Source organism: Varanus komodoensis, unplaced genomic scaffold (assembly GCF_004798865.1).
Source record: "Varanus komodoensis strain SLA01 unplaced genomic scaffold, ASM479886v1 scaffold21, whole genome shotgun sequence".
NCBI lineage: Eukaryota > Metazoa > Chordata > Lepidosauria > Squamata > Varanidae > Varanus > Varanus komodoensis.
The window spans coordinates 15,079,246-15,097,521 of NW_025335589.1; the positions used below are offsets into that span (position 1 = coordinate 15,079,246).

Consider the following 18,276-nt stretch of genomic DNA (forward strand, 5'->3'; position numbering starts at 1 on the left):
TTTCGAACGCCCTCCGATATTGCTTTTCCACCCCACCCCCGGGCGGAGGAAATTGGCGGACTCTCTGCCCCCCGCACGCACCTACCGCCGCCGAGCCCCGCGAACGGCGCCCCGAGCCTCGAGCGGAGCCCCGGGCGAAGCAGGGCGCTCGGCGCGCGCACGTGCGCTTGCGCTTGCGAGAGGACAGGGCGAAGCGGCGCAGAGCATCGCCCCGGCGGGCTTCCCGGGCGTGTTATTTTTGGACGGCCCCGGCATCCCCCCCGCGCCGTGCTCCCTCCTCGCCTTCTCCCAGCCCCCGGCGCGGGCGGGCGGGCCGGCGAGTCGTCTCCCCGCGAGCGCACACGCGCAAGCCCTCGCTCCTCCTGGAGAGCCAGAGCAACAAGTTGGCCGCACGCCAGAGGGCTTCAGCGCGCCTCGCTCGCTGCCAGCAGCCTTTGTTCTTGCCTGGGAATCGTTCCGAACTCCTCGCAGGCGGGCGAGCGTCTTCCTTCGTCTGCTGCTGCTGCTGCTGCTGCTGCGGCTCCTTGTAAGTGGCTGCAAATCCGGCAGCTCAGCTGTCTATTAATTTCCTCTCTCTCCCATTCTGCGAAGTCGGCTGAATTTAGAGAGTAGCGTGCCTAGCCGGGAGCCAACGAGCTGCGGCTTGCAGCAGCGCGACAACCCGGAGGCCCGGAGAGGGAGGGTGGGTCAAAGAAGGGGTGTCTTTTCCTTATCACTGCGGTAAGTTGCACTAGTTGCATTATCGCCAGGACACAAGTTAAGTGAGGTGCTCCAGGTGCGAGGTTGGGTGGGGGGCGGTTGTTTTTTCTGGGTGATGCCATGGAGCTATTTCTTTCCTTTAGAAGTTTTCCCTCGTCCCTTCGCCCTGTCTTTCCCCTTCTGAAGCAGCAGAAGAAAGACTGCGAGGATTTAACCAAGTTGCAAAGTACTACTCTTGGGGGTGAAAATAGCTCTGTTACTAGTTTCCGTGTGGTAAGCGCCTTCTTTCTCGCCTTCTTTTGTTTGGGTCTTCACTCATTCCTCAACAAGTGGCAGACTTCTAGCGGATACAACCCTTCCAACCATAGGAGGCATTTAATATGACTTGACCTGGGAGGTGGGGATGATTGCGTCCGATACGAGTAATGGAAACATTTGAGGATGTCAATAGTTCATCGAAGGGGATCCTCGCCTCTACCCGCCCCCCCCCCCCCCCCGCCCCGCACACACAGTCCTTGTGAGCTGCACTTTATGGAAGCCACAAATAGGCCAATTCTTTGAATGGTCTTCATTCATTCATTCTGTCCTCTTCTCTTTTCTTCCCCTCCCTGTGTCTCAGAACCTCTTTACACAAAGCTGAAAACCAATAGGTACCAAAATGTCTGAGCATGCGTCTTTCTCAGTGGACTGCAGCCTAGTAGAAAGCGCTTATTCAGGGTTCTGTGCAACTTCTGTTCTCTCTCGCACTAACTTTTTAAACATTAAAGCATTACAGCAGAAAAGTAAGAAAGATGGCTACAATCCAACCTTTGTGTAATGCTTTGAAGCCCCATTGGTTTTTCCATAGAGAAAGCTGAACTTCTTTGAAATCAATGATAATATAAATATAATATATATTTATATTTATATATTTATATAGAAAAATATAATATTTTTCTTTGACTGGGTCATATCCTCAAATATCTCTTTTTACTGTCAAATTTACAGTTAAAATAGATGTGGGAGGGATTTATGTGGGAATATATTTGTGATAAGTTAGAGTTGCCACTTTAGTTGTCTCCCAGTCAATAAAACATTTTTTTCTGGTTTGCTTTTCTTTGTGCTGGAAAACAAATGGACAATCCTGCATTTATTGAAAGCATGCCCAATTTTAGATTAACATTAGAAGCTGTATTTGCATTATTTCACAATACTAAAGTCAGCGCTCTTAGTCTGACAGCTAGACTACTTCTGTGAAATAAGAATCTCCCTTAGGAAGTGTTCTGTCTTAAAATTACTGATGTGCAGTAAAGGAATAAAGCTACTAGTTATTTGTGCTGGCAACGGGATGGAGGCAAATTCACTTGGCAAAATGGTAATCAAGTCTACTTACACAGGCAAAACCTTCAGAATAGATAAGTCTGGTTTAAACTGATAAATATACCTTAAGTATTGTTAAAATGATGGATATGAATTAAAATGGTGGAAATGGGGCATGCTTCACTGGTTGCCTTACTCAGTAGTTGTACCAAAGTCTGAATATTAATTTTGGTATCCTTCATTAAGCAATGTAGAGGCACATAGTGAACAAGTGTTCTATTAAACTAATCAGCTGTTGGTCAATGGGGATTTTGAGTTCCTATTTAATGTGTATGGAGCTTAAAGTTTCATTCTCATTCCAGCATGATGGTGACTTAAAAAAATCCAGCAAATTGTCATCATTGCATTGGGAAATGCATCTCCTCTTGCATGCTGTTGTTTAGTCTATTTATAAAATAGAATCCACTCAGTTGGAACTGGAGACTAGAACTACCAAAGATTCCAGTACAAAGCTAAAATTGGAATGGTACTTTCTGAAATTGTCATGCTCCTATGACTTTATGTACAACAATATTTTAAATTAATCCATTTCCAGAGAAGAAGCATCCCTTCTGACATGAAAAAATGTACTGCAGTTCTTCCTGTGCTGATGTTGTTGGATTTTTTTAAAGGCTGCAATCTCAAATATGCTTACTAGGGAGAAGCTCCACTGAATACAGTAGGACTGACAGTAGTAAGCAAATAGATCTGCGCTGAGGTCTGTTTGAATTTAAAGAAGCATCCTTTCTAGAGCTAGAACAGTTACATGAAAAGGAATTACCTTAGCCTGGTGCAGGCTCTTCATAAATCTGCCCCCTGCAGATTTAAACACACATGGCCACCACCGTGTGTGACAAACGGAAGGCATGAATGAGGGAAATACATCAAAATAAATACAGTGCTGCAGAGTGCTCCAGTTAACAAGCTATAGTAAAAGTGTGTGAGGGAAGGAGGAAGCTGGGTGACCACCAATTCTGAGATTTTTTTCCCACTCCCTAACCTGATAAATGATTATGAACTTTATTTTTTACTGCCAGGGTCAAACCTACAGTTAGGCAGAGTGAAGGGACTTCCTCAGGCAACAGATGCTGGGGGTGTTCCATGTGGCTTGACCTGTGTCTCCTAAACTGGGCTGATTCCTTCAGGTGCTGGGGGATCCTGTCTCACCACAGGTTCAGCTGCTAGTCCAGTACATGGAACTGGTTCAGGGGAAATGCCCTGTCTTTTACTTCCAGCAGCAACATGTCTTAGGCCAGCCTTGCTGACTGTGAAGGAAAATCTGCATCGCCTCTAAGGAAATCCTGAGAGCCAGTGTAACATAGTGGCCAGAGTGCTGGACTGGGGACTTGGGAGAGCTGGGTTCTAGACCCCACTCAGCCATGAAGCTCACGGGGTGACTTTGGGCCACTCAGTGTAATTGATCTTGTGAGGTTCTTGTGGGACTGAAATAAGGAGGCAGAGGATTATGTAAACTTCCTTGGATTTCTTGCAGAAAAAAGATTGTGTATAAATATAAAAAATGGGCATAATACCATCTCAATGCATGTTCTTGTTTGATGAGTGCACTTGTAAAGACAAGTCTGAATGAAAGTTTATACATGTAGTTGTTTGATCTAGACTGGTAGAAACATTTTTCTAATGTGTTCTCTTTTGGCATAAATGTTGGTCTACTTGTGACTACATAGTGGTATACTTTGACACTAAATTGCATTCCTTGTATGTTAATATTTCAAACCAAGTGCAGCTGTGCTGGGATACAATATTGTGTGCTTGTTTACAGATTTTCAATCTTACTGTTTAATTGTTGTGTTAAAGAGGCATCCAGGCACCATAGAGCCGTTTGCATCCTCCCTTTGAGGTCAGAAAGGGCACTCCATCCTCAGAATAAGTCAAATGTTTTTCCCTGTGCCCCTGCTCCCTTGCATCCAGCTGCACCACCTGCATCTCCAAGGTTCAAAACTCAGAGAGGTGGAAGGGGGTACAGTTCAGGGGGGATGGAAAGAGACTGGTGAAGCCAGGGTACAGTAAGAGTCATCCACCATCCTTCCTGCTCCCTCCAAAACACCTTCACCGTTTATCATCTACTGAAAATATAGAAGACTGGAGGATGGGGACACTCCTACCACTCCTTCCGTTCTGTTAGGTTCAGCCTTTCAGGGCACAGGAATTTCAGGGGCTTCCAGACAGTGTTGGTGTAAGCCAGGCCTGGGGCCTTAATTTCATCCTGATGCCAACTGGTACCGTCAGGACTGGAGCTTGGGATCCAGATCCACAGCTTAACAGCTGGGTTGGTGAGGCAAATGACAACCCAGAGAGTGGCAGAAGCAAACATCATTTTATTCATGAAGTCATGATAGGGATATGTTTTGTGGGTAAAATGCAAAACTTAGCACACAAAATTCAGGTTTAGTAATATATATTACCTACAAAGTATTCTAGTGTGTCAGCAATGCAGAAGCATTTGTAAAGCATGCAATGGTGACTAGGTGAGGGCAAATAAAGTTGAGTACTTCACAACTGAAGTATTATATATGGCCACCTTAAGAGCTTTTTTAACAGAAGGCATTTATCATGTGCTTGTCATTCCTGCTCACAGTTGTTTATGGGTTCGTTAGATGATATCACGATTATTCAGTTTCAGTGCTGTGTCTAAAGAGCACTTTTGTGGAGGGTTCTTTTTAAAAAGAGCAGGGAAAATGTATACTGTCCCACTGTTCCAGAAAGACAGCTAGGGGTTCTATAGCAGCAAAACAGAAAATGCTTGTAGCCCTTGGATTTTAAGTCTATGATGAAACCAAAAGTAGGTACAGAGAATTAGCAGCCTAATGTAGAAAAGCTCCAAAGAGTCCCTTCCCCCCTCATATACACCATACACTCAGTCTAAAATTATCTGGCTGTACCACTGTGGATGTTTTGTTTAAAAGTGCTTAACTCTCTCTCCTTGTATTAAACTTTTAATTAATATTTGAATCACATTTAAGCAATGCTGGCAATTCTTTCAAAAAATGAAAAGCACTCCCATAATCCAAAGAGTCTAGTGCATGTATCAGTAACCTGTTTCTAAGGTTCAGCCAATTTCTTTGCCCTTACAAACTCACTGGGAAAGTGATACGTCCATCGACATAGTTAGCGTGCCTGGCCCTCTTAGGAATGACACTGTAGCCCAATGCCGACTGATGAAAACAAATGGAAAAGGACTGAAATCAAGGAGGTAATGTCACAAAGGCACCACTCATTTGTACCCAGTTGCATTTTGAAATTCCTTCCTAGTCCTGCTGGCATAAATTGACTGTACTTTGTTATCCCCCTTTCAGGGGAAACGTACTATTATCAAGAAAGCACAGAGTATCTGGGCAGGGTCTTTAGAGTAAAATTATTTAGGGTGCACTCCTATACATGCTTAGACAGAAAACATTTCAGCTGCTAGTATGACTGTCTGGGGCAAACTGGGAACTGTAGGATTTTTTGCTAATGGACATACATAGGATCACATGCTATGGGAGTTCTGTTTCAAAGCAGATATACTGCAGTTTAGTTATGCAGCATGTTATGATAGAAGCCCACAACATTTTTTGCATTTTACATGAAAGACAGCAAGAAAGAAAGTCAAAAAGACAGAAAGATGGCTATGTCAATATTCTGTTCTTATTGTCTGTTCCAAATATATCTGGATTTAGGAATACAACATCTTTGGTTTATGACATCATTCAGTGCAACTGCCAGCTGATTGTGGTGTCTGTGTGTTAGACCAAGTAGGGTTTTTTGTTTTTATTCTATCTGGGCATTGGCCAGCCACTGTGGCTTGTGGTCCCTTGTGGTAATTTGACAACAATTCAGATTCTTTCCAATTGGACTGACTGAGCCATGATGTCACTTTCTACCTTCAAGACTTTAGCCTTTGAGGGTTTCTGTTCTGGATGTGACGTTTGACCCTGAGAAAGTAGAGACTGCCCTCACAGTCTATTCTGGCACATATCTGTTGAGTCAAGCACATTCCAGTGCTTAAAAGATCCAGTCACCAAACGACTTTTGTGGTCAGAGCTGGTTAAATATGATTTTTTTAAAAAGAATATGCAACACATATATTAACAGAATACTATTTTTGTGTGTTAATTTTCTGCTTTATTGAGGCCACATGTATCCAATTTGACTTTTTAACATAGAAATGTTTGGCTAGGCTGCTTGAAAAATATTTTTTTTCCATGCTTGGAAGGAAAGTGAATTTCATGTCACATGGTGACATGAGAAATGAGTTCTACTGACCGTTTTTAGCCCAAATGGCAGGCTGATGGATTAGGGGAGGGGCTTATCTTGGTGCATAAAACACTATGCAGTTTTGACCCAATTTATGCATGCAGTCAAAAGAAGCATCAAGGTAATAAAATAGACATGGACCTAAATGCATGTTGTATGTGAACACATGCAATGAACCTCTCAAGATGCTTATAAATCTTTATTTAGAAACCCTGCATATAACATGTTGCTTTACATACATGAGCTGCATATGAATCTAGGGTTGTTGCCTCCCCTCTCCCATCAATATGGAAGCAAGGAGTTCAGAGATTTCTCTTTTAGATTAACCATACCTTGGCATGTTGGATGAACTCTAAATTGTAATTAATCTTAACTATACTTGGTTGAGATAAGCTGGCTTCAGGCCATGAGTTATACAGATGTTTTGTTTGAACAAACTTTGGTAAAATTAACCACAATTGATTGAATGGTACAAGCCATGGTTAAAGGCAGAAGTTTCTGAACCCTTTCCTACTGCTGTACTGAAGAAGGGAAACATGTCACATGTGATTCATTGTCTTCATTATGAGCTATGTTTTACAGCTGCATGAAGCTCAATGTGGAGCAATCTGCACAGGTCTGCTTAGGATAGCATTTAGGATAATGGATGTTCTAGTTCCCTCGTTTTCTCCATACAGGATTCCAGAGTCATGTTTACCCTCATAGACCTTAAACTTTCTTAGGAAAGAAAAGCTTCTGAACAATGTTTTCTGAGCAGATTTGTGCATGAGTACAAAAAAGACAGTCTTCTTCCACTGATCAGTTTTCCCCTCCTAAGCCCGTTTGTCATCTTAGATAAATCCCAAGCCTGCAGGAATTTTGCTTATTTCAATTTTTGTTGTGACATACAGTTTCCCCTTTTTCAAAATGCAAGAAGGAAGTGCCAGAATAGAATTTCTGACTCCTAATCCTTGTAGAAATCTCTCTGAAGGCAGCAAATGGGCCTTTGGACTGATAGATCCTGGACCAGTTTTGTGTTGCAATAACCTACTTGTAAGGGACTTATTGTCTGACAAGCATCCAAAAACTCCTTGCAACATATTTTATTAAGCATTAAGTGCTGACTGCAACATTTGTCTTCAAAAACATAGAGCCATTTACAGACTAATTACTGTTTGCAGAGCTCCAGAAATTGTAGAAAACCCATGGAGATAAATATGTGTCTATTCATTGCATTTGTAACTCACCTTTTCATCTCTTAAGAAACCCAATATGGCTTACATGGTCTATCTCTCTCCATTTTCAACCTGCAGCAACAACCCTGTGAGGTAACTTAGGTTGAGAGGTAGGCTCAAAGTTGTCCAGTGAGCTTCATGGTCTAGAGCAGCTAAGCCTGGGTCTCCCAAGTTGTTTTTGCTCTACTATATTTCCAGGAGTTGGAGCAACACAATTGTAGGAAGTTGTAGGGAAAGAGGCTCATCTCTCAGTACAGGCTGCTCAGATAGATGTGAATCTTCCTGACTTGGGAGAAAGGTTTTGCAGGGTAGGAGGGAGAGCAGTTGCAACAAGAACTCCTTGACCCAGTCAGTTGGTTGTGGTAGAAATAAGCTGGCCAAGGTCTCAGGCATTCCCTCCATCTAGCCCTCAAGCAGCAAGAGCCACCCTGAGGGAAGAATTGGATGCTCTACTGAAAGGGAGGGACAGAGGAAAAGTTTGTTTGGGTTCAACTCTTTACATGGGCAGATATTATTCTCTCGACTTTAATAGAAGCCTATTTAGAACTCATGATGTTCTGTAACCAGTTAAGTTTTGATAAAAGTCCAAAGGATTTGTTATCAAATGGAAAAAAAGGATGGGACCTGCTCACAATATACATGACTATGGCAGTGGCCCCTGAAGTGTCAAGTTTCCTATAGGAATAATAGCATGAGAAGGTGCCACAGGAGTGTTCCTATTTTCCTTTTTCCTACCAAGGCTGAGCACAAGCAAATGGGCCACTTAGAAGTAGGAGAGCCCATATATCTCTCTTGTAAAAGAGAAGGAACAACACAATTAGCTTTTGCTTGCAGAACACTTTAATGAGCTTTCATGAGTTTCAAGAAGCAAATTTAAGTTAAAGCATTATCTCTCATGGCTCTGCAGCTCATATTCTGGACTTCTCCTCTTGCTCATTGTCATCTTCTTGGTATAAGTACAGATTTTCCCCCTGAAGTACACTCGCCCCTCCCTTTCATTGCATGGTGATGGAATATTGTATTACTAGATCAAGGCAAGTGAGAGGAATAGTACCAGAGGGAGAAAGTGGCGTTGTCTGGAATTACGGGGTTGGAACACTCATCTGAGAGTTTGTTATGGTGAACATGGCTTTGCAGTACGGTAGACACAGTATGAGCCTCTTGTTAAACCTTCAGCTTTGCTAGTGATGAATATCCTTGGACATTTTGCAGTCCAATAATGGTTTTTTTCCAGAAGCTAGTTTGGTCTTTATAGGTGTCCAAAGGGACAGCAGGCAACCTATAGCAGAACTGTAGATATCTATTCACTATAGTCTGTCTGTCAGCATTTTCAGCTGTGTCATGAGAAAATGAAGTAATTGCCTAGTCAAAACAGAATTAAATTTGGCAGGAATTTTTATCCTGTCTCTACATATTACTTTCTCATTCAGTATTATAATATGTTGATTAAAGAACTGAAGATGTAAGGTGTTCTTCTTAACTTCCTAGTAGATAATAACTACTAGTAATCTGCTGTCCTAGCTTGCTCTTACACTGGTCAGCACAAAAGTGTTGGAATCATTACAAAGTGCTGCTGAATGTCCAGATGGAAAAACTTAACCTAATTTAACTGGGGATTGAATTTTGTGATATTATCCATTCCAATGTCTCTTTTTTAAGTATATACTTCATGATGTATTTGAACTTTTGTCCTGAATTTGACTAATATATATCATTTTCTTTTAACTTGGATCAGGGAGAACATCCTTTTGAGTGTGGGAGGTGATATACCAAATAGTCTTCAAGACCAAGTTAGAGTTTTTGTTGAGACTCAGTATTCATAGGACAAGCACACAATTCAGCCTAACCTATTTTGGGCAGCTAGAGATAGCAACATTGGAAGACACAAATCAGCCGAAGAATGTATCAGATCTTTTGGGGCAAGTTGGGAGACGTGGCCTTCTGCCAAATGGATTGCTGTGGCAATTTGAGCACATGCTGTTTGCAACTAATGAGCCTGGCCAGCAGTTAACAGACCAAAAGTGTTTTCTTAATGGGCTGTATGAGGCCCCCATACCATGTATTAGTTACCACTAATACAGACTTTCTACAAAGATTCCATTTTGGATCTGGATAAATAGTTTGTGCAAACAGTTATACTTTGCAAATGTTTCTATTGTTAATGATACTTTCTAAAGTACCAGGGGGCTCCATTTGTTTTTATTGTCCAAGAAGGATTCCATATCACTTTTGAATAGAGTTTGTTTGCTGGTGTGTATATTCTTTTTTGGGGAAGGTGAGATGGTCACTGCATAGTTAATTGTAGTGATTGTGCAGGACTGTTTCTAAGCCGTAAACGTGTATGTCCTGTCCCTTCTAAATTCGTGCAAAGCATGTGAACATTCTAGATTCTTCTATAAATAGCTGTTGTTTTTCTGTCAAACTTAGTGACTTTTTATTATTGAAAAACATGAAGTTCTGCCATTCAGAATGATGAGTCGAAGCCACTGTGGTTATTTATTGGATTTGTAGCACTTTCCAAGGTATAGTAACCACCTTCCAAAAGCAAGCATTACTGTATCCACCACTTGAGAAAGGGAGTTGGTGGGCCAGGAAGGAATCAGCATGGTGTAAGCACTCCATTGTGTTCTGCCCTCAGGATGGCTGTTGCAACAATGTTACAAACTGAAAATATTTGAAAAATATTTAAAGAACCTTCATTGGTCAGGCTCGCTCATAATGCCAGACTGTGGGTAACAAATTGGTGGGGGTCAGTGGGAGCAAACAAGTGCACTGGTTTCACTTCAGCCCTAGAAGAATCTGTCCCTCTAGTATTCACAGAGTTCCTGTTAAGCTTGGCCCAGTGTCAGAAAGCAAGACAAGTGGAAATCTGTCAACATCTGTGAAACAAAGGTTGCACAACTGGCAACCTTCTTGTAAGTCAGGTACGGAAGGATACTACTTGTGCAGTGATTGTGAAAGGCTCCATTTGCAGTGAGCCCCACATGACCAACCTTGGTATGGAATAGGGGCTTGGCCAGTGGCCACCCATTGTTTCCACATGACCATTACCAGCATCCCTCTTCCATGCTACATGTAGCAGCCATTTGAGCTGCTGTAGGTGGCATGAAAGAGGAACACTGCTTGCACAGTGTGGGGGGCTTAATTCCTAACAAGTGCATGTGAATTCTAGTGTCCTCGCTAGGAACTTAGTCTCAGGGTTTCTTCAAAGCAAAACAGAATCTGCGGAGCCAAGTCTAGAGAATCTGATGGATTTCTACTCTCAAATGGATCTCTCACACATCCCTATGGCATGCTTGAGGTTGTTTAGGAGTTAGTCCAGAAATTTGCTGTTGGCTTAACTTTAGGTTGCTTAACCCCTAAACAGTCCAGAATGCCCAGGTGCAGATGTCACACAAACAACTTGAAGAAGCAGCAGTCACAGGTTGTAAACTGAAAATGGAATTGAAAACTGTGTTGGTTGCCCAGCAATTTGTGACTTAAGTGACTCACAGTTGTCAGTTACATGCAAACTGGGCCATTGCTTCCTTTTAATCAGTCAACTTTCAGTAGCCAGAAATGTTATATGTGGTTTCTGGGAGGTGTTCATATCTGTGCGAGTAGAAAGGCTCACCCTTGAAATGACTGCTCATTTATCACTGACAACTAAAAGTCAGTATAAAGTCTTACCATCTTTCAGAAGTAGCTGTGGTTTATTAAGCTAGGAAGGAACACTGTGCCTAAGTACTCCTTCCTGTCCTTCAGCTCTGGAATCATGATTTCTTGGGACCAGAAGTTTTTGGTTGCTTCTGAAATGGGATCTGTATTAAAGTTGGGTAACTCAAATAAGTTTCAATCCCAGTTCTAGATTGTTATTAAGTTATCCAGCATTAAATCACAGTTCACAATTCAGATGCAGCTGGAAACTGATTGAACAAAACCACAGCTGAAGTGCTAACATGTGCATACAAGGAGAAGAAGTTAACAAAGCATTGTTCTTAAATTCAGAAGTGTTGTATCTGCATTCACTCTAGCAGTGAATTAACTTTTACTTTTTGACACCAGGCAACCTCCATTCAGACATACTGACACTGCAATTCTGCCCTCTGTATGTGTATATAAAGCACTTTATATAGGAGAAGCCAGTCATGTGGTGTTGGTCAGAGGTCATTGACTGGGTGGAAAAGATTAATCCTGTTTTCCCTTGTCCTCCCTTGATTCATATACACTGTCTGCAGGAGTGAGAGATTTGCATGGAAAGCCTCTACAGTGCTGTCAGTATGTGCGCAGAGAGCCTCAGGCAATCTCCTCAGACAGTGATGGCGAACCTTTTAGGGACCAAGTGCCCAAACTGCAGCCCAAACCCCACTTATTTATCACAAAGTGCCAACACTACAATCAAACCTGAAAACTGAGGTTTTAGTTTAGAAAAAACACCTCACAGCCAGTCTAAGCAAATGTCTGTCTGTCTGACTGTGTATCTCCTTGGCAGCGCACTGACTGGCCATGCAAAAGCTCAGATGAGTTGCGGTTACTGAGTCGTGGCTCGTGACGTTATCGCCTGACACCACTACTCCTTTCCGAGCAAGCACATGGCCCCTATGTGCGGTGTTATCCGATGTTTGGCTGCAGGGGTGATGCTGGGGCGACTTGGCTTGTGTGCCGACAGAGAGGGCTCTGCATGCCTGCTGTGGCACGTGTGCCATACGTTCGCCACCACTGTCCTAAGAGAAGGTTGGCTATGGTTTGCAGAAATGATTATCTGTTGTAAGTGAGTAGTCATTTTAAAGTGCAATCCTATGCACCTTTAGTCAGAAAAAAAACCCCATTGTTGGCTGGGATGTGTTGGAATTTGTCCTGTCTAAACATGCATAGGATTTGTGTCCTTAGTTTTCCATTTATTTATTATATTAATATCTCACCTTTCTTCGTCCCAAGGAACTCTGGACAGCTTACATAATTCTCCTTCTCTCACAGTTCTCCTCTTATCCTCACAACAGCAAATCCTGTGAAGTAGGTTGGGCTGTGAGTCTGTAACTGGCCCAAAGTAGCCCAGTAAACTCCAAGGCTGAATGGGGACTAGAGTCCCAGTCCTGCCCTCTTAACCACTACACCAGACTGGCTGGCTGTGTTTTCTCTAACTGTAAGATAGTCACGTACCTGAAGCTGAGAGATGGAGGGGCTGGATGCAAGTTGAAATAGACTGATAAAGGGTTTATATGTGGTTTATGAGGATTAAGGTTAATTTAATATTAACTAATGAAAAAGAATAAACTAAGAGATTGTGTATAAAACAATGCAAAGCATGGGCTTGTAAATAAGTGGTACCAGTATAGTATTTGCTTTAATTTATTTGCCTAGGCTTTGTTTAAATATTCTTTCTGTTGACAACTTTTTCTTTTGGTGGCTCTTTGACAACAAATCCATGCCTTGAGCTGCTCTTACTTTATAGCATAATTCATTTGGACAAATACTGAGGGCAAGCTACATCCTATTTAAGTCCATGGCAGAGCTCCCATTGATTGTTACGGTTCTGGACTGCACACCCAAAATAACCATATAGCATACTCATAAGGAAAGGAATGGGGAGGAAAAAAGTTTTTAGAAGAGAACTTTATTTCTTCTAGGTCACTAAAGGGAGTAAAGTATATCTAAAATAGCTTAGGCTGGTTTCCTTAACAGGGTGAATTCCAGATGTGTTGTATCTGCTCTTTCCAGGTAGACAGGAACACCAGGGTGAGGAGGGCAGTGTTAGACTTTAAATACCACTGTCTGACTATACTGCAGCAAAAACATAATGTACTAAATGAGTAATCTGGAAAGGAGCCACAATAATCATGAACCAAATATAACTCTTTGGAAAGATGTATCTTCTTGTGGGTAGATTTCAGTTCCTCATTATTATTATATTTCAAATACGTTTCCAGAGACATAAATGCATAAAAACTAGTAATCATCCTAAAGATACAGCTAGAAATCTTAGAGTTTTTAAATCTTGCCAGTTCTTAATTTCTGTCTTATAAATCTGACAACATGTGCTCTCCTGTACTACCAGTGTTGAGGTGCTGGTGCCAATTTTGGGCTGCTCTAGTGCACATCCATTCTGCAGAAGCTGCACTGGAAAGATCTGTGCACTGTAAAGTGCAAACCTAACGTGTCTACTTGGAAGTTAGCCTAAGTTCAGTAGGTCCTACTTCCTGGTAAGTGAGTGAAATATTGTAGTCTTAAAAGCCCATTAATATCAGTGGGGGATATTTGAACTTGTGCTTAACTCTCCCTTTGAAAGAAAAAGAGCTCATTTTGCATTGTACCTAAGTCTGCTTAGGTATGATGCAAATTATGAACACATGCATAAGTCTGATGCAAGTTAAGAACACATGCATAAATCTCTCTCACTGAAAACAATGGTACCCTAAAGGGTTTAATTTTGTTTGGATTAGAGTTGGGCTGAACCCTATCATCTCTGACCTTCTAGTGTCCACAGACTCCCACTTGGGCTCAACCCTGTCCTACAAAGCTGAATGGAAGCCTGTGAATGCTTGTGGACCCTCAGTTGAGCAATCACAACCTTAGCTATGAGGTGCCACTGCCCAAAGTGGTCACACAGGGCAATGTTACTAGTGATGCCAGCCACCAACCAGTGCAGAAAAGGGGCAGTGCTAGCAGTCACATGGGCTGCCATTCTTAGCAAACCCAGTGTCAAGTTTCTTCTGTGTCCTGGTCGCCTGTCCAACAACTAGCAGTACCCCTCTTTTGCACTGGGTGTAACTGGCAGCAGCTACAGTGTTATGGAAGAGGGGCATTGCTTGCACACAGTGGGGCTTGATGCCTGGGAAGTGTCTCGTGAACACTGGACACATTTCCCGGGAATTGAGACTGAGGGCCACTGCCCAGAGTTGGAAGCTGAGCCTGGGGAATCCAGTCAGTTCCTGCGCTTGGCTGTGGGACACTAGCACCCTAGTGTGCACCCAGATGATTCCTTTTCCATCCCTAGTCTGGATTGTGTCCTAACTGGAGAGGTGTTCTGGTAAACAAGCTAAGAGAAAAAGAAGATTCTATCCATTGCAAACATGAGAAGGAGTCATGTATATTCACAAAACTTCTCCAAGAGGCAGAGGGATCTGATCAGTTTAGTTCATGAGTACAATTCTGTCTTAAAACTTGCTTTCTAATTCTTCTGTTCCTTGCACAATTGTACAAGACTGTTTTATGCATGACAGGTGCAGCTGAATGCAGTATTGGTATGCTTCCGCAGCATCCATTTCAGTTCTACATTTCTCTAAATCATCCTGGAGTACAGTGTACGCTTCCTCGCTCATTTAAAATCTATTTATTATATTTTAATTGTACATTAACAAAAGTTCTTTGAACAGATTACAAAAAGTTTTAAAAATAAATTATAACAAAGATACACAGCACACGAAAACAATGTGAAATACACAAGAGCTGACATAAGCATCTAAAATCAATGTGGTGTTTTTAAAATCAAGTTTAACAGAGCAACATGAGTTTAAAATCCTCTTGTGACTGAAGAATAAAAGAGTAACATGGCTGTACAGAACTAGTCATGTCTGTAGGCTTCATAGCATATGTTTTTCTTGGCGAGTTAAGAGCAAAAATGTTCAGCTTTAAGCATCATCTGGAACTGGAAAAGTTCACGTAGGCCATAGCCATTGTGTATTTCAGCATGAGTAGCTTAAATATATTATTCCCACTCCCTTTCTTCTCCCTACTCTCTACTATAGACTAATGCCAGTTTTCAGGAGCTGTGCTTGGGAGACAGGCGCTTGCACTACTCCCCAGTGGGCTGCTTTTCTGTCTGCTCCAGTGGCTACCATGATGCTCTTTTTTTCTCAAAATAAATGGAAGGCACATTATCTTCTTGTAGCCTTAACAGGCTTACAGGGTCAGCCTGTATAGTAATACATTAACAGACCGCATAACATATTATTGGCTGTATTTACTGCCTGATAAAGCAACTTAAGAAGTAGTGAAGTAGTATGCCATATAGACACATTTTTTGTTCAGTTTAATGAGTAGTAACAAAGAAAGCAAAAAAGACGAAATGCTGAATAACTTTATGGCTAATAACATTAGTAATTCTATATGTTTGGGATCAAATCTAATTCTGCAGAGCAGTTCAGCTACAGAACTCTGAATTAAACTTTTTGGTACTGGTTAAACTCTCCAGACTGTCAGCATGGAAAAAACTACTTGCTCTTGCTTTCTCAAGAGAGAAATATAATAGCAAAGCTTGCCTTGCAAAGGGCAGCAAGATAGCCAGAAGGAATGTGGTACGTAACCTTCATCTTTTCAGATTCTAATGGCATCAGCAGGCAAGAGTTAGTTCCCAACTCTATGTATGTTTAGGATGAAAAAAAGGCATACAACATCATCCATGCCTCTGCCAGTGATGCTGTAGGCTTTGTGTTATAGGTTTTCTCCCCTAACCATGTATGGGGTTACACCATTAGGATTCATGAACAGAAGGTAAGGGAGGTGGCTGAAAATGTATCCCATATCCTGCCAAGAATAATATGCCTAAGTACATATCTGTAGATGGATGAAATGGAAGTAATAAGATTATGACTCTCGCCACCTTGATAATATCAAAGTTGTCTGGCCACTAATCCTTACCCAGTATTTCTATATATTTATCATTTAGTTTTTAATGTTGAATCTTTTTACTACCGTAATATAACATTTAATGTTCAATGTGCTTTTATTTTCTCCTCTCCATACTTAATTTTTGTTTCTGTTTTGCGGAATCAAAATAGAAATAAAAGCATTTAGGAAGCTGGAGATGGGATTGGCACGTAATGGCCACTCTGGGATAAACCCCAGAACAATTGTGCCAGTTGACAAGAGCAGCCATTTTTCTCCTGGGCTGGAGGTGAGAAACAGCCATTGGCTCAGTAGTGCTGCCCTAGAGTGGGCTAATGCCAGCGGTCCATCCTCCCTGGGAGTGCCTGCCTGTGAGTAAGCCTCTCCAGCAATCCAGACAGGAGCCTGGAAGGACTCAGTGGAGTTGCCCGAATAATGATGATGCATTGCTGAGGTGCAATAGCACAACAACAGTGGTGTTCAGCTTATTCAACATGTCCCCTGCCCCAAGTTCCTACACAGGAGGATGACTCCCAGGTGACCCTCCCTCCCTGGGGCAGGGCCTCCCAGCAGATTGCCCTCCACCAGCTCCTGCCTGATAGCTCTCCGCTTAGATAGGATTTATGATGCCCTTGTTGCTACTTCAGGAATGGAGCAGCAGTGTGGAGTACATCAGGCATCCCATTGCCTGTTGTAGAGGGCTTCGCTGGAGCAGGAAGCACGGATGCCTGATCAGCTCCCCCTTCCTTCCCATTGCAGTTCAGGATGTGAGCCAGTTTGCATAGTAGAGATGCTGTGATAGACTTGGCTGGCCAAAATCAGCTTGCAGTTTCTGTTGTGAAAGGACAGGGTTGTGCTTTATCCTTGTAGGATCCCCTGCAATACTGCCATGAGAAAAGAAAGCTAAGGAAGCAGGAGGGGGGAACAAAGTAAGCATAATGAGTGCAATCCTCTGTTGGGCTCATTTTGGGTGCCTGGCATGTAACAGCAACCATCCTGGTGATTTATTTATTGCTTTGAATTGATACAGAGATCTTGATTAGTGCCAAGGTACCAAGTCTCCAAGGTAGCCTCACCTGATCTGCGGCCAACCATAAGTGTTGGCCCACAATTTCCATTGTTCCTGGTCAGTGTGGCCAGTGCATCAAGAGGGCCTCAGCTTTTGGAAGGCTACTCTAATCCATGGCTTGGGCAGTAAAAATATGTCTGCCTTTGATTCTTTGTTTTCCCTTCAGTAATTGTGTCAACATTAAGACTTAATGTAGTTAGAACTAACTTGGATTTTTGAGGAGGATGGGTTTGCAAAAGACTTAAGCTATCTTTGGAAACATGGAATTATACCCGTCATTAAAATAACAGAAAAATCACCACCATCAAAACCACCATCAGATCTCGCAGAATTAGCACAAGCGACATCGAGTCTAATGAAGTTGCATTGTGCTGTGGAACAGCATGTGCAACGTGTCTCGTGCGACTAACAGAATCAAAGTACTGAAAGTGGCACCTCCACATGGCTAGAAGGTTTCTGTGAAGACCTTAACTCCTGGCTCCTTTCAACTCTAGAGTGCTGCCCACAGCCCAGACCTGACAGAACTACCTCAAACTATTTTCTTCCATTAAGAAACAAAACTGTATGTCTTGTATTATTTTTTCCCACTAAGCTGATGTAAAGCTATTCAAAAGACTATAAATACTAAATTAAATGGCTACTGAATTAGGTAGCCGTGCACACATTTAAGGTAGTTTGAGAGAAGAAATGCAGATGAAAAAAAAAGAGAAGTAGCTTTTAAAAATCTTTCACTCCAGCTGTTCGTTCTCATTTTTCCCCATAGCCAAACAGCAAGTAAATCATCCCCTTCTTTGGCAAGACAAAAAAGCAGATAGCAGGAGATGCCTGACATTTCAACAAATGAATTAGTGAAACCACTTGAAAATGTAGATAAGCTTACTCCGCTTTGTCTTCAGGGTGAGACGTTCCATCAGCAAGGAGGAAGTTGTACAAAAACATTCCGATTAATTACCTGTCAAAAAGGAGCGAAATGTCTGGAGATCACACAGATAAAGCTGTGATGTATTTCTTTTTATTAGTCTGCAACAAAAATTACATGTGGCAGCTGCCTCATGACTTGTAGGTGGCAAATGTTCTACATTCCTCGCATAGGATTCTTAAGAATGAATGTCAATATAT

The 18,276-nt window shown here is 42.1% G+C and overlaps 1 protein-coding gene across 6 annotated transcripts in view; it reads left to right on the forward strand.

Moving 5' to 3' along the window:
* Positions 1-18,276, forward strand: part of PALLD (palladin, cytoskeletal associated protein) — a 265,196-nt gene that overhangs the window by 77,622 nt on the left and 169,298 nt on the right. Inside the window, exon 1 of one of the 6 annotated variants that reach the window (XM_044430710.1) lies at positions 400-526. The exons of the other annotated variants lie outside the window; for them this stretch is intronic. The gene's annotated coding sequence lies outside the window, so the exon portion shown is untranslated. Of the gene's footprint in view, positions 1-399; positions 527-18,276 lie in introns of those variants that run through there. 6 annotated transcript variants of the gene reach the window in all.